An 18199-nucleotide genomic window follows, 5' to 3' on the forward strand; every position below is an offset into this window, starting at 1 on the left:
AAAAAAGACAGGACAATTTTCAAAAAATCACTAGGCCCAGTTTTTTGATTCGTAGTTAAAATAACCAATAGTTAAATTTGACAGATGTCAAGTGACAAGTGGTTAAATATCAGAAAAAAATGTTTTTCAAACAATGGTTAGTCTGACTTTTAGTACATTTTTTAACCATTAGTTTACAGTTTGTTAATATTTAACCATTAGTAGCAAAATTTAACAATTAGTTATTTTAACTATGAATCAAAAAACTGGGCCTAACAGGTGTTAGTAAATAAAGTTATTTAGATAGGTACCCTTATCTTAGCTATACCATAGATCTATCTTAACTATACTAATACTCACTTCCCCGCTTGTGAAGTCCCATGATGCTTGCCTCAGAAGCCAAGTCACATCACTGCGTAACACTTTACACTTACACTTTCTCACATTTCACTTTCAGCACATCACTATTCTGCGTGTGAAGTGAGGTTGAGAGTGGCGCACACTGTAGGGTTTTAATCCGTTAGGCAATTTGTTCGGTAAGGAATAGTAATGAATTGCGTGACCAGGGTTTTTTCGAGGATTTTAAAATGCATATTGGAATTGTACTGATAAATGGGTAAGATTTATGTAATTTCGTGTGCTGTGGAGAGTATTACGTGTATAAAAAATGCACGATATATTACAAAGAACACAGCACAAGTTTTTGTTTTAACAAGTAAAAAAGTTTGTTTAAAAAATAAGAAGAAAAATTTACAACAAAATATTTTTAACTCCAATTTTCAGCTCAATAGTTCATAATGTTTCCTATTTAATTATTTTTCTTTTCGTTATCTAAGCCATAATATCGTAGGACAATCTTAGTTAGAAAACGTTATATTTTGTTGTTTGGTATTAGTTTTGTAATGAACTAATTTCACGTGGGCGAATCCGGGAGCAAAAGCCAGTACCTACTTAGTTCTGTCGTTCTTACAATAACTAAACTGGATATTATTTGTACAGAATTAATAATTACTATAGATTTCAATGTCACCCGTCATCCGCATAATCCGCATTGCAATGGAGGGAAGTCGAACCCTAATTTCGAACTCCTCCTATGTTCTTCTGATTAATTTCGTTGCGGGTCCAATGACAGTTTAACTTTCCACCGGGACAAACTTGACCTTCACTGGTTGGGTTTTTGTGGCGGTCAAGCTGTAGATCCTGGCTACACAGGAGTTGTAGTGGTAGGAACGAGAGGTGGGAATACTTAGTCCCGTTCTATAGATTTCAATGTTTCTTTCCATTTGATTGTACATGTCTTGTTATCTGTCCTTAAATACATAGATAAATAAATAAATTACTATTTTTAAGACCATCAATGTACACTTAGCGTTAACGGCGGCGGCTCCTCACAGGCATGGGAACGATTTTGAATGCGTTACGAAAGGAGACTGCATTTAGTACAGTCAACCGCTCATCAGACTACATAATTTTGGAGCAAAATAGCACGTATGTATTTGACATAAGGTGCTAGTGTGCTATCTGTACCACACATGGCTCTCGCTTTCGCTTGAGAGCGAATCTTCGTAATTACATCTAATTGTTCCAGTTTTATTATTTTCAGTCATTTGGTTAAAAGCCCGGACTAAGATCTGAAGATTGTTATCAGTTCGTCTGATGGCTATGTGAAATTTGATTGTTTTAAATATGTGTTTATGTAACTTGTAATTTTAGTGGAAATGGTCTTATGACCATACATTTCTATTCATGAGGTAACAAGAGACATGAAATTATGCATTTTTATCGACATTTTATTAACTACTTAGACTAATTAATTGGACTGAAATAAAAAACATAAACAGAAATAATAATAACTGATATAAATTACGAAATCCTAATATCCTCTTGCTTTACAAGGGATCAATTAATTAATTACTCAATGAGTACCTGTATTACGTAGGTAAGTACCATATATCGTATGTATCCTAATCAAAGTCAAATTATAAATACTTCATTAAATTACGTTACATATTTTATTACAGCTTTGAACTAATTCAACTAATTAAAAGCTTGTTCCTACACAGCTATTGGCGAGAGGTCCATTATAGGCAATTAGTCAAAGGGAGATTTTCAATTAAACTCATTAATCTGCAATTTGCAGGTGAACCACGAAAGAAATCTAAATCCAGCTATTTACTGTGGCAAAATAAAAGCTGAGCCCATTACACAAAACTTAAACCCGGGACGAACACTGGTTTAAAATAACATTTCCATACTACTTAAATGACAATATAAGTAAGTATGCCAGATTTTTTTTTATAAAATGAACATTTATTTTGTTTGGTCCTATTGGCTTTGTCCTACACTAGTATTATATTATCTGTGGTCCTACCAATCAGACCACATGAACTTTTTTTCAGGTTGGTTCGATTACCAGGTGTCTGATTTGTAAAAAAATTACGTTGTAATATTTATATTTATTTATATGGCTGAGTTGCACCACCTAACTTTAACCGTAACTTTAACGATAACCGGTGTTTTTTGTATGGAGTTTGACAGATTTTTGACTTTTGTCAAAGTTAAAGTAAGATGTGCACCATCTTACATTCTTTCCCATCCTAAGGTTTTGACGGGACATTATCTTTTTTGAATCCATAGATATTTTTTATTTTTCTAGATATTTTTTCAAACAAAGCAACCTCAATCGAGTATTAAGTACAGTCGTCACGATATTATCGGATGGGCCAACAGTTTCGCCAGTCAGGGCCGTCCTGCATCAGTGCGCGCGCGCCGGTATCGTAACGAAGCGTTTGCGCAGAACAATGGATTGATTTGATGAAGAAATAGGTGGTGAAATAGGCCGCTTTGTTTTAAGATCGGGGAAGATGGATATACAGACAGGGTGCTGATTTCCATACTCGCCATATTTAGGGAGTAGAGTAAAAAAATTGACTTCGAAAAAAAATTAACACGAACTTTAACTTTAATTAGCGAAGAAAAATACCTATTTACCGATTTGAAAAATTCTTTCACCATTAGAATCCAAAATTATCCCTGATGAACATAGCTAGCAACAAGCTTCGTTTCATACGACAAGTCAAGAGACAAACGAACTGTTTGTCTTTTGTGAATGCAGGTTCCATTATAAATGTTACTTTTTTCGAAAAAAATGCTACGAAGTGACTGAGTGCAAATTGGTGGATCTATTTTGATCGAAAAATGCAATTTCTTAAAAAGGATCAGCAAAATAGAAGATTTAGAAACGCTTATAAGAAAATTGAGAAATTGAGTCAGTATTTTACAAGTTCCAATTTGAATTTAAGTTTAAAGCAGTCTGTGAAAGTTTATTGGTAACAGATTGCGTATTTTGTTTATGATGCTATAAATATTCGAGATTTAGCTGGTGCCAACAACACATCAAGTAAATATTGGTTTTATAGATTTTTATCGCTGTGAGTTCATGTTAAATTGTAAAACGAAAGAGAATCAAAATAAAGATTTCATCACACTTTTTCCTTAGAGATCGATCGAAGTACGAGTAATTAGGTAGGTACAACAGTGACGGTATACTTGTACTTACGTAGGTACTTGATATCCATCTATCTAGCTAACCTATAGATATTATTCCATGAGGTGTGATCAAAACATAACAAAAAACTATTTCGTGCTACAGAAGTCACGTTTAACCCTTAACCAGGCTCCAAAAAAGTCATTGGTTTTCAACCGTATCTTCACAGTTTAAAATTCAAATTGATGTGGGATCTATGTATTTAACCAAGGCCTGATTAAGGGTTAAGTTGGTCTGATTGAGCCTTGTCAGACGCCTATGGCGGGTCTTAACATAATGTCCTACACCTACGCAATGGCTGAAGATACGGTAAAGCACACACTACAATTTCCAAAGTGTAAAATATTAGAGCTTTACTTTAAACTTACACCTATACTTATGCCAAAAACGATAGTTTAAAACAACAGTTAACACATAGCTCTAGCAAACAGACTCTATGCAAATATTGGCCCATTCGGTTTCCCTTAGCCATTTTGTAGAACTGCACATGTAGAGTCGTCGTTTAAACGATTTAAACCTTAAAGCAAAGGTTTAAGAAACAGTTTTCTGTGTGATTGGAGTCGTTTATGTGCCACGGATGTTATGTAAAAAGAGTTATTTTGGTATTGCATGTTATGGTTCTCTATCTGTTTAATTTTCACTGTTTATGTGTTGGGAATGTGAGGTAGAGTTTCGAAATGTCGTCATTGTCCGATACTCATCATATAGAAGCCAAACAGCTGCAGATATTATAATGTTTGTATGAATCAAACACAATAAAGGATATGAAAATTTTCTGTCAATATAATATTAGAGCAAAGACAACATAAACATCAGCAGTGCTGTACTACAGTCAGCTACAAAAAAATGGAGCAAAGTTTAATATGAATAAGAATATCTTTATTGATGTAATACACTGTAACACTTTATATTGAAACCCTGGCTCCTAAACTAGTGTGAACTATATTTCAGGAGCCAGTGTTTTCCCAATAGGTGAATACAGACAGTTGATAATATATTACACATCTCAAAGTACATAATTTCTCGATTTTTTTATTTCTAATGGTTTCTAATTATGGTGAAGTTAAATTAAATTTAGCAACCCAGTGTGTATGTAAAATGTGTTTACTTACATTTAAAATTATTACAGTTCGATTATTGAATTCACTCATTTGATACTATGAGGGTAAAGCAAAGATCATCAACAGCCAGATAACAAAGTACCGTTTTACGTCTTTCATGTTTTTCGATATCATTCAGAAGGGTTTGTAAAATTTTTTTTTTTTTTATACCTACTTCAGACACAAAACAAGATGCATTTGTAAATTCTATAATAAATATTAATTAACAATTAAAGAAACTGTCAAAAAAACTCATCACCCATAGAAATGTAAATCAAAAGTTGCTTGTAACGTTTAATTTACGTTTTCCGTGTCAGCATATTTGATTGAGGCCGAGTGTACCAACATATTATGTTATTGTAGGTCGTTGCCCGCACCATGGGCGTTTGTGGACACATATTGCCCCGCTCGTGCCGGATTGTGCCAAAATTATATGTATCATATAAAGTGGGGGGTGATATTGTATTTTCTCTTTTCCTAAGTATACAAATTGAGTATATGAGATACGGGATAAATATGAGAAAAGGCCTCCTCAAGCTGTCTGACAAGGGTGGAGAGAGTAGGGCAAATGTTCCATTTGTTTTTAGTAAATTAGTGAACAACTGCACACAGGAAGATTTAATTAATGCTACTGACAACGCCACTCATATAGCAGGGTTTTGGGCTGACACTGTGTAGGTTTGTTGTCGACACGATAAGAAGAAGAAGTGAGGGCGTGCTCCAAAAGTAGAGACCAAAATATTGATGATGATGATGAAATTTGAAGTCAAAAGTGTTAATTTAGAAATGTACAGAGCTATGAATGAGAGAAAATGAAATAGTCTCTTCACATTTGAATTGATAAATTTAATTTCACCCTTTTAGTAGCTGCAATGTGTTCGTCATTGAACCATCACTCATGCTAAAATAAAGCATAAATTGAAATTCAATATTGAGATCAATCACAAGTCAATCTTTTCTTAAGAGTAGACTCAATTGAGTCTCTACAAAATACGTCCTGAAACGTTTTTTCTACATAAACCATTACCAAAACATGCTTATCATTGCGTCTTACTCAACAAAGGGGGTTAAAAGGAGGGGGGATGATGGATGGCTCCAAATTGGGCCCAAACAAGGGGGCAAGGCTGGGTATTGCCCCCGATCCTTTTGGTGCGTTGCCCCCATCAATATATCGAAGCATTCTACTTGCATGATAGCATTTTTGCCTGACTTTTGTGATTTTATTATGTCCAAGTAAACGAACTTGTAAAAAAGACTACCGACTCTTAAGGATCTAACTAAATGATCAATTACTTACATTTAATTGGGTAAAGTCTACTTCTTACTTATATTTCGATAGATCGTTATTAAGGGAATGCAGACATACGTGTAAGCAGTTGTTTTTAAAATATCCATTAAAACTGTGGACTCGTTATGAATTTCATTAATTTTATTTATTTTAGTAACTACTGACTGTCAAACGAAATTAGGTACTTGATAAATGTTAGTGTTTGTTGTGATTTTGTTGCAAATCATTACACTGGCTACCTCGAAATAAAACTAATTATGTTACACGCGATTGTTCCTTAAAATACGATTAGACTTTTTAAGTACTAATTTACCTTTAAGTTTTTAAACACTATAATGCAGTTCATTTTTTTATTATTTGTTTTTTAAACTGTTAATATTCGTGTCAGCCGATCATTTTAATAATAACAAGGAATATAATATTTTTCATACGATAAAATATGATAAACTATGATATTTGCGATTTAATTAAAAAAATGACGTTACCTTACGATTAAAACAAATTATTAAATGCCAAATAGACACGTTAGCATCCGATACGATACAAGATTTTTGCATATATAAATTAAATCAATGACATTTCAAGCAACACAACTTAAAAAAAATAAGTATTTAATTTTTTTTAGCGTTTAAGAGTCACATCTCAAACTAATTTGAAAATTATAAATAACTTGAAAAAATCGAACTGCCTTCGTGTTTTCAAGTTATTTATAATTTTCTAGTTAAAAAAAGGCCCAGCACCACAACCATCTGTTAGCTAAGTTAACACATTGGCTGCGAGCGCCGCGCCGTACGTTATCCCTCAGTGCTAAAATCTCACACAAAGCGTGAGCGCCCGCACCGGCGTTCCGCGCGCTATCTGGATCCAACGCCTGTGCGGCCGAACACACATTACGCGTAAAAGTTCGACGCTACGGCTGTGCGGGCGCACACGTAAAGCGCGTAATAATCTGCCCATACGTCAGTGCGGCCCAACACATATGCTGTGTTTTTCTATAAATTATGATTATTATAATAGTTACATAACAATTTGTTATGTTTATTTTATTACGGTCCCGTTCCCGGCTCTAATCCCGGTTGAGCCAGCTTAACCCCAATTAATCGGAACTTGACAGGACACTCATAAAATGCGGAACGTTGTAAGGCTTGTTTAGTACAGCTTTACTGTAAACGGATGGCAGTGGTCGGTAAATTGCATTTAATTTTGACATAATCCTGGGTATTTATGATGGTAAATTATTTTTTCAATAACTACTTTGTTGTTTAATTTTTATCTTTGTGGTTGGAACAGCAAAGAAAATTATTAATCTCCAATAAATATTTTCTTTTCTCGCAAGCTAAAATACTCTACCACGAAGATAATGTATTTAAATCTGACAAACAAAATTACATGCTGGCTCTGTTATAATATCGCATACATTTTCATAAATAAATGCATATTGCATGTAATTATATTCATATCAATAACTTGCATTACATACTTAGTTGCGTAGATTTGCAGAATTTCTAACTGAAATTCAAATTATCTTGCAAGTAAAACAATAAAAAATTAAATTCAACACAAGTATCTATTTTATTACTTGATTAATTTCAGCTCAATTTCGCCAATTATTACGAAATAGTCTACAGTCGGATTCGTTGAGTCTAAGTAAGTAGGTGATAAAAATGGACAAAAAAAGATTTCCTAAATATCCTAAATATTTTCTGTTAGATTCGACGGAAATATTTCAGGATGTTGTGTAAAAATAATACACATATTTTTACCGACTGAAACCAAAGCAAAGGCAAATCATATCCTGCCGTGTCATAGCGGTCAGCCGATCAATATTAACGAGAACGTTATCCAATACCAAACAAATAATTATTTAACCGTACCCAGCGACCTTTGATTGCGTGTTAACTGAAATCGTTAGCACCGGCCGATTACATACAATGAAAAATCGATACAATTCCGAATAATCTCAACTTACACTAAAAATGTTTACAAAAATCCAAGAATAACCCAATAACCCGGCGATCACGCAACAGATCGATACCGGTGGAAAATAAAACGGTCCGAGCACTGGATTAAAAAAACAAATGTCACTGATTTGGATTTGGAACACGTATCAACGAGGGCACTCTTTTGTTAATTATTTTGCGCGCGCACGTGTTTCGCCGGGGGCGGCCGCGGGCAGACTGGCCGCCGCGGGTTGGGCGGAGGGGGGCGCCCGCCCATCGCTGTAGGGCAGGGGTTCCCAAACTTATTTTGTCTACAGCCCACCTTGAGAATACATTATTTTTAGCACCCCCGCTTTTTTCTTAAAAACCACTGACTAAATTAGATTAGTTATTGTGATCTAAATTAGCACAAGTTGTAGTCCAGTGTCTATGAGTCTCCTAGTAGATGAAGTTACAAATCTCACCACAAGCCTCTACACAACGCCCCGATATTTTCTGGATCTCTTACCCCTTTAGTCCTTATTTTATGTAAGTAATAAGTAATTCTGTAGGCATCTAAACCGCAGAAATACAATCCAATATATCGAATTGTCTAGTGCTACGAGTAGTTTAAGGCTAGAATTTTCTGGAACCATTTTTTTTTGTTTCCGCCATTTTCATTAAGCAGTAATATAGCCGTGTCCAGTTATACCGCAGCCTTTAGTTCTGCTGCGCCCACAAGGGGGCGTCATCGTCCACTTTGGGAACGGCTGCCATAGAGTATAGAGCACAGACAAGCTAGGTTTATGGCGTCTCGCTGCGGCGTGTAAGGCGAGTTTTACGACCATAACTAATTTCTAACTCGCTGGGGCTTAAAAAGTACACGTCTTTTGAGCTGCACAATTTGTGGAGGTAATTACAAGTTTGGTGATATAGAGGCTCGGGAAAGTCTGAGGAAAGGGCTAGTTAAGCTATTGATCGAGCTAACGGTGTTATTTAACTTTGAATTTAATTTTAAATACAAGGATTCGATCACTTTTTTATATTGGCCCATTTATTGTCCTGAAGCAGTGGTAGGGTTAATACTGGGACGTGTAAAAGTGCTTTTTTAAAGCCTATTTACAGAAATAAATGAGTTTTTATAATACGAACAGCTAGGGACTGGAATTCGTTTACTGCTGTTGTCTTTCCCGAACATATAATCCATCCAGGCCTTTTCAAGGCGAGAGTAAATAAGCACTTACGAGGCAGATACGTATCATCCTAGACATCATCACATTAACATCAAGTGCGATTGCGGTCAAATATCTGCCTTGTTCTGGATTAAAAAAAAGTATTTTCTATCTCTATTCAAGTCACCATAGTGCTTAGATCACACCATAAATCTGGTAGAGAAGCTATCTAACTTATTCGTATACTTATGTGGTGAGAGTAGAGACAATTTAAATTAAAGTAAATATTATAATAAAAGTAAATATATACTAAATGTAGCATCATAAAGGTAGCAGGAAGGCGCTGGACGCAGGCCGCTACCAAGGAGGCCAATGTTCAGCAGTGGACGTCCTATGGCTGAGATGATGATGATGATGATTATTGGTGAGTACGTTAAGGTTGAATTTTGAATGAAAGGACTGGGGATGAGTGAAAGACACCTTGCTGGTAAGGAGATGTATTTGCGACTAAACAAAATATTGCGCGCGGCTTATCGCGCTCGAATGTGAGGCATTCAACATACCGCCCACCAAAGGACGGCTTTGCGTTATTTACAAAGGCTGTCCTTTACATAATATTCTACAATAATCATCTATGAAGTTAACAAGTTTAACATTACAATTTTGTTTCCTAATTGAGTTACAATAAGTTACAAAATAAAGTATTTTAGCATCTATTTGACTTTACACAGTTTTTTAGTTTATTATTTGATTTACGAATATTTTTAAACTAGATTTAACATTTTTAATTAATATTTTAATAAAGAATTAAATCAATCGAATTATGAATTACGACTTATCTATTGGTAATGCACATAGTTTAGACACCGATCGTTGAGTGACATGCTTGTTGCTCCACACAGTGTACACCCTGCAGACGCCGTCGGGCCCAGGGTGCTTCTCAAGCACGCGGCCGAGCGCCCACTTGCTAGGCGGCGTCTGCTCGTCTTTGAGCAATACGATGTCTCCGAGCTCAAATTCCTTCTGGCGTTTGAGCCACTTAGGGCGTTTTTGGAGTCTGGATAGATACTCAGACTGCCATCTGTGCCAGAAATCTCTAACAAGTCTCTGTGTTAATTGCCAACGCGATAGCCTATTTATGTTGATGTCACGTAAATCAGGATTAGGCACAGAAATTGGAGATTCACCTATCAAAAAGTGTCCGGGGATGAGTGGCTCTATAACGTCAGTGTCAGTGGTATCTAACGGTGTTAAAGGTCGTGAATTTAAACACGCTTCTATTTGACATAGTGTTGTCGTCATCTCTTCAAATGTCAGGTTTGCAGTCAAAATTCTTTTTAGATGGAATTTTACTGATTTTACGCCCGCCTCCCAAAGGCCGCCAAAGTTTGGGCTATATGGAGGCACGAAGTGCCACTGCGTTCCATCGGCTGCAAGAACATTGACAAGTTCACCTGGTAGCTCTAGGCTTGCTTGCTTCCATGCTGCTGCTAGTTCTTTGTCTGCTCCGATGAAATTGCGCCCTTGATCGCTCCATAAGTGAGTGCATTTTCCTCTCCTGGCAACAAATCTTCGGAAAGCGCCCATGAATGATTCTGATGTAAGGTCACCGACCAATTCGAGATGTATGGCCTTGACAGCCATACAAACGAATATGGCGATGTAGGCCTTGTTAGATTTTGCACCTCTGCCCTTTGACATTAATACTTGCAAAGGACCGGCAAAATCGACTCCGCTATGAAGAAATGGGCGAGCCTCGTTCACACGTTGTTTGGGTAAGTCGCCCATGAGCTGACTACGACATGCTGCCTTCTGTCTGGCGCATATGAGGCACTTGTAAATATGAGCTTTTACTTCATTTTTTGCTCTTATAATCCAATATTTACTTCTGAGATAGCAAAGCATGATTTGAATACCACCATGCAGAGTCTTTCTATGAGCTTGAGATATAATCAACGAAGTTAACTTGTTCTTTGCTCCAAGTATTATTGGATGTTTAGATTCATCGTCGAGATTAGCATTTCTTAACCTTCCGCCCACCCTGAGAATATTTTTGTCATCCAGGTAGGGGTTAAGAGATTTTAAGTTACTGTTTTTCTGTACATATCCCTTCCTTTTTAGGCTATCTATCTCTTTTGCATGTTCCTTTCCTTGTACTATTTTTATGCATTTTAACAGAGCTTCTTCTAATTCAGTTGTTGTAAATTGTTGACCTATTTCTTCTGGTTTCTTTTTGCTATTTAAAAATCGAATGCTGTAAATTATAATTCTTTGCAACTCTTCTAGTGTATCAAAATCTTCAAAAAAATCTGTCTCTTCATTCTGAATCTTAAAATTTACTTCTATGTTTTTCTTCACTTCAATTTCAGTTGGTATAATATTTGGTCGAGTAAATTTGATTTTATCATCTTTCAGCCATTCTGGCCCTTCCCACCATAACTTTTGGTTTTCTATCAGTTGAGGTAAGTATTGTCCCCTAGAACCAATATCTGCTGGATTCTCTTTGGATATTACGTGAAACCATTGAGTATTGTGAAGATTGTCAAGAATTTCCACAACTCTGTTGCTGACAAAAGGTTTCCAGCGATTGGGGTTTCCAAATAACCACGATAGGACCACAGATGAATCAGTCCAAGCATACACTTGGTTGATAGAAATTCTCATGGCTTTGTGAACTTGTGTCAAAAGTCTAGCCAGCAGTACCGCACCGCAGAGCTCGAGTCTCGGTAGTGTGACTGGTTTGACGGGGGCTACTCGTGTCTTGGATGCAACGATGCCGGTGTCTATCCTACCGCTCTTCGTGACAACTCTGTAATATACTACAGCGCAATAGGCCTTGTTCGATGCATCGCAGAAGCCATGGAGTGAGAAATTTTCCATATCGTCGTCATCAATCTCGATTTGTCTATTGATATGAATTTTATCAAGATGTCCATAGCTTTGCCTCAATTTTAACCATTCGTTTCTAAGTGAACCAGTTACTTCTTCATCCCAGTCCAATTTTTCCACCCACAACTGTTGGATCAATATCTTCGCTGGAATTATTGCAGCTCCAAGCCATCCCAACGGATCAAAAAGTCTTTGGATGTCAGCTAAAATATTTCTCTTGGTAATAAACTTGGGCTCTGGTGGTAAGTTAAAATGATAATGAAATGAGTCTGTACCCATGTTCCAGGTGATTCCAAGAGTCTTCATGATACATTGGTTTGTCAACTCCTTTTTTGTATTAGCACTACGTCGCGAAGGACGTATTTCATTCATGAATTCAGTGTTGTTGGATGCCCATTTTTGAAGAACGAAACCTCCCTTCTCTAGTATTTGAGAAATTTGAGTGCTCAGCTGTAAAGATTCGGTCACTGAATCTTGAATGCATCCGCTCATACAATCATCCACGAAGAAATCTTCCTTAATAACCTTGGCTGCTGCTGGATAATTCTCTCCCTCGTCTTCGGCTAGTTGCATTAACGTTTTTATTGCAAGATAAGGCGCAGAAGATATTCCGAATGTGACTCTTAGCAAACGATATTCTTGAATTTCGTCAGAGCTGGTTTTTCGCCAGAGTATTCTCTGAAAGTCAGTATCTTCTTTTGTAACCAGTATCTGACGATACATTTTCTCGATATCGGCCACAAAAGCAATTGACTTTGTTCGCCATCTCATTATCAGATCTCGTAAGTCATCCTGCAATTGAGGTCCCACCAGCAGTAAGTTGTTCAAAGATTTCCCGTTAGAACCTTCACACGAAGCATCGAACACTAATCTGACACTAGTCGTCTCTTTTCCTTCTCTTACGACTGGATGATAAGGTAAATATACGGCCTTTTTATTGGTCTCTTCCTTAGGAACCCTTTCCATGTGTCCAAGCACAATATACTCTTCGATAACATCATCACACGCTTTCTTCAAACTTGGATTCCTCTCCAATCTTCTCTCATATTGATGAAATCTGTGCAAAGCTGTTTCTCTTGTTTCACCAATCATTTGTAAAGGATCTTCACATTTGAACGGGAGTTTTACAATGTATCGTCCATCAGGTGACCTGGAATGTGATTTGGCGTAAATTTCTTCACACAATCTTTCTTCGGCTGTGAAATGACGTTTGTTTGATGGTTCAATGTCCCACATATTTCTCAGCATGTTGTCTACATCCAGGTGAATATGCATTGCTACGGTATCTTCGTCGGGGATCTGATCATTTATGCTGCCGAATAGTATCCAACCCAGGTTGGTTTCTTGCGCACAGGGTGTTCCTGGGGGGCCTTTGATGAGATTATTCTTGAGTATTTCCGTGTAAACATCTACGCCCAACAAAATGTCGATTTTTCCTGGCACAAAATAATTAGGATCTGCTAATGATAGTCCGTCCAAATGTGACCAATTTCTTGGTGTGATAGACTTGCAAGGCAACTTGGTTGTCAGCTGTGTTGATAATACGTACGCTTTAACATTGAGGCTGAAGTTCTTTTCACATCTCGATAAAACCTCAAGTTGGACCACATGACTGACTGACGTTTTACTAGAACCTACTCCAGTTACCGTACCTTTAACCGAAGTCTTGCGAAGCTTTAGTATTTGAGTCGCTCTCTCGCTTATGAAGGAGGCCTGAGAACCGGAATCGATCAAAGCTCTAAACATACTAACTTGCCCGGACGCACTTTTGATAGGGACTAAAGCCGTGGCTAAAAGAGCCCTTTTATACCGAGAAACAAAGTGCGAGGCAATTAACACATCTTGTTCGTCCTCTGAATGTTCTTCTACATTTGTGTGCATGGATGAAAGTCCTGGTGATGGTTTCTTCTCTTCTTTGCCCGTGGACTCTTGGTTCTTCTTGTGTGAATGTAGAAGTGAGTGGTGACGTCTGCCGCAGATCCTGCATGAAGTTTTTTGTTTGCAGTGAAATACAGGATGCCCGGCAGCAAGACAGTTGTAACAGAGTCGTTGTTCTTTAACAAATTCGCTTCTCTTATCCGGATCCAGTTTTCCAAATTCCTTACAGTGACAAAGCAGGTGGTCTTCCTTACACATGCTGCAAACACGATTCATCGACGTGGTAGCAGTGAATGATCTTTCCTTTATCTTGTCTTTTGGTGCAGTTACAGGTGAAGTTAATTCCAAAGTACAGATACGGTTTTCTAAAAATGTTGTGAAGTTGTTGAATGTGGGTAATTCTTCAAAATATTCAGCACTTACATATGCTTCCCACGCTCTGTGTGATTCTTGGTCCAATTTCTGAATTACCAGAAATATAATTAATGGATCCCAAGTACCGGTGTAAATATTTAATGCATTCAGGCTTGTTAAACATTCTTTGGTGTTGTCTATCAAGGCCTTCAGTTGTGTAGGTGATTGTACATTTACTTTCTTCAAAGAAAAAAGCCTTTTCAAAATAGCATTAACGATTAGCCGTTTGTGACTGTACCTATTTTTCAGGGTGTCCCAAGCAGGTTTGTAATTCTTCTCAGTAATTTGGAAATGCTTGATTGTATTCTTCGCTTCACCGATAACACACGATTTCAGGTAATGTAATTTTTGCACATCACTAAGTCCTTTATTTGCATGGATTAGGGCTACAAATGTATCTTCAAACGATTGCCATTCCTCGTACGCGCCGGAGAATGTTGGTAAATTGATTTGTGGTAACTTGACATCTGGGGTGTAATTATCAGCGCGATCACTTGAGCTGCTTGTATTCAGTGCAGATGATTCCCCTTGCTGTTGACGTGACAGCAAGGAATCTGTCAAATCGGCCTTGAGACACGTATACACTTCTTCACATTCTCCATGCACATCATTGACAAAGTAATTCAAAGTATCTCGGTCACTTTTCGTAGTTAGCTTGAATAACGTCTGATGCGCCGTGCGAAACGAAGTCCAGTACTCATCGATGCATTGAATTTTCGCTTGTAGATAACCCTTTGTTTTTCTTGTAGTTGGACACTTTTTAAAGTTGATTTGTGCCTTCTTTATTAATTCATAAATGTCTTTGAGCTCTTCTATAGACGTTTCTATGTCTGACATTGTGAATTATGTACGTAAACTTCATTTAAAGACACTGCAATATCACTGCATTGATGTTATTTTGTTCCGTGCGTTATAATCACTTGTTTACGCCAACACGTCGCCGTAGGTATCGTAGCCGCGTAGCACCATCTGTTCGTAGCACAATAGCAAACCGGTTGGGTCGACGCGCAGGTAAAAATATGCTCGCTACTCGATGCAAATTCTCAATTAATTTTACGCAGGAATCCGGCTCGAAGGACCACTATGGTGAGTACGTTAAGGTTGAATTTTGAATGAAAGGACTGGTGATGAGTGAAAGACACCTTGCTGGTAAGGAGATGTATTTGCGACTAAACAAAATATTGCGCGCGGCTTATCGCGCTCGAATGTGAGGCATTCAACAATTATAATAAATAGTCACTAGCGCAACAAACAATGACTAAAGTGATGTTCCAAAATGGCACCTATAGTGAATACCTTTTTGTGCCTTATAACTTGAGTCCTTACCCCAAACAGAGAGCGTTCAACTCTACATTAACGAAGAGTCCAACTAGGACCCGTCTCAACTAAAATAATGTAGAGAAAGATAAAATTCGGATTTTATGCGAATCCTGCTCGCTCAGGTAGCATTTTGTGGGAATTTGGTTATGATATTATATTGTTACTTTTTTAATGCAAAGAAGAAAACTTCGGATTTTCATAACTGCAATTTTTATGCAAATATTTAATTGTGACTCCTCCGTAGTAAAAGAGTTGGACTATTTTGATTAATTCTTTGTTCCGGTCCAAATATGTCTACAATTTCGGGAAAATGTAATGAGAGAAGTGAACGTAAGAATATTAAAAAAAACTCATAAAACTCATTTATTTTTGAAAATAGGCTTTTAAAAAGCACCTTTACACGTCCCAGTATTAACCCTACCACTGCTTTGGTACAATAAATGGGCCAGTGCTAAGAAGCAGCGCAAGAAACACAAAATATGTCATTAAAACACTGAAAAATTGGATGTTATAAAAAAAATTCTAAATCATGATATTGTACAGATGACAGCACATCAGTCACACATTTTCATTGCAAAATAACACTTAATACAACTGTGTAAGATCCCAGAGTGCCTTCAAAAGGTCCTCTTGACCCAGGTGTGCGCACAAAACTGCGCCATATTCGGAACTGTTATTGCTATTGCAAAAACTGTTCTATCGACGATAACACTCGTTATTGTGCTACAGAATACTTATTATAATAGTGCAATTTATTCCTGGTTTGGTGCTAGAACCAAATTGAGACTGCGACATTCTGTAACGGCGGCGTCTACGTAGCGCCGTAGCGGTCGTAGCGATGGGGCGCGCCCACACTGGGGTAAGATAAATTAATTATCATGTATTTAATTTGTGTATCCTACTTCCTACTAATAAACTAAAAAACTAAACGCGAAAGTTTGTGTGAACGTCTGGATGTTAACATGTTTGTTACTCTTTCACGCAAAAACTGCTGAACGGATTGTGATGAAACTTTACAGTATTATTTAAACATCCGGATAACTTACCTACGCATAGGCGATAATTTATAATGATCTGTGATAAATGTAATATCACGCGGGCGAAGCCGTGAGTAAAAGCTAGTTCTAAGATTTTCTGACATTGAAAAATCATTCTTACGCAGCTTAAAGCCCAATTTTTGACGTTGCTTGTCGAACTCGCCTTGAGGGTCGCTGGTTCGAACCCCATTTGCGCTTGACTTGTGATAATCTTTTCAATATTTAGCTAAGTGGAGGTATGGTTTAGTTAAAAAAATATGCCTTATTTGCCTCGAAGCGCTAGTGGAGCCAAAAAGATAAGACATTTAGAGTTTCCCTTAGGATAAACCTATTTTAACATCATAAATATTTCATTTCATGGAAGTAAATACGAGTATTCTTGAAAAAAATGTTAAGCCATCGTCTTCAATATGGACGCGCCCTTATAACGACCATCTCCAAAGGACACTGGCCGCACAACGGTCTTCGTTAGATACCCGGGGGGTTTGGCAAATCGTTTCAAAATAAGCTTTGTGGTCGCTTTGAGCTTCTGAATAAATATAAGCATGTATAAGATAACAGAGTGAAAAACAAGCAATTTGCTGAATAGTGTTGACTCTATTATCCAGATTAAAAGCCAGACAGCTTGTTTTAAAACACTGCTTCTAATCCTAAAAACCGAGTTAATTTTCAATTGGTTGTGAAATTAGATTTTTACTAGCTTGGAAAATAAATAGATCAATAACATAGGGTACTTAACACAAATTATATAGTTTCCCTAAATTAAATAGATTGCTACACATACAAATACACACAACACTCCACTCACAACACAACACACTAACTCACTCAATACACCACTCATAACACAACACACAAATTCACTCAATACACCACAAACACACTAAATAAGGATGTATGTTAATACTGTCGGAAGAGCGGTAACCTCCTACTACAGGTATTCTTATACTTAAAAGGATGGTTACCAAAATACTTTGTGAATCAACTTTATTTATAAAATACTAGCGGCCGCCCGCGACTTCGTACGCGTGGACCTCGTTTTACTCCATTAGGGATGGAGTTTCGTAAAATCCGCTCTTAGCATCTATAGCGCATACATTTTAAATTTCAACTCTCTTACTTTAAACACATAGGACTTTCATAATATAAACTTCCAACCCTCCTTTTATCTCCTTAGCCCCCGTAGTTGATTTCTAATGATACATTTTCAGTATATGTACCACCACCACCACCACCATTTCAGCCATAGGACGTCCACTGCTGAATATAGGCCTCCCCCAATGCTTTTCATGTTGATCGATTGGAAGCAGCCTGCGTCCAGCGCTTCCTTGCTACCTTTACGATGTCGTCGGTCCACCTTGTAGGTGGAAGTCCCACGCTACGTTTTCGGCCTCCATTCCAGAACCATTCTGTCCCATCGGCCACCAGTTCTGCGTACTATGTGCCCTGCCCATTGCCACTTCAGCTTGCTAATCCGTTGGGCTATGTCAGCGACTTTGGTTCGTTTACGGATCTCCTCATTTCTGATTCGATCTCGCAAAGAAACACCAAGCATAGCCCTCTCCATGCTGTGCAACTGAGCTTCTGTATAAGGGCTATAGTGAGAGGCCACGTTTAGCCATAAGTTATCACTGGTAACAAACATTGGTTATACAC

Source organism: Ostrinia nubilalis, chromosome 19 (genome assembly GCF_963855985.1).
Source record: "Ostrinia nubilalis chromosome 19, ilOstNubi1.1, whole genome shotgun sequence".
NCBI lineage: Eukaryota > Metazoa > Arthropoda > Insecta > Lepidoptera > Crambidae > Ostrinia > Ostrinia nubilalis.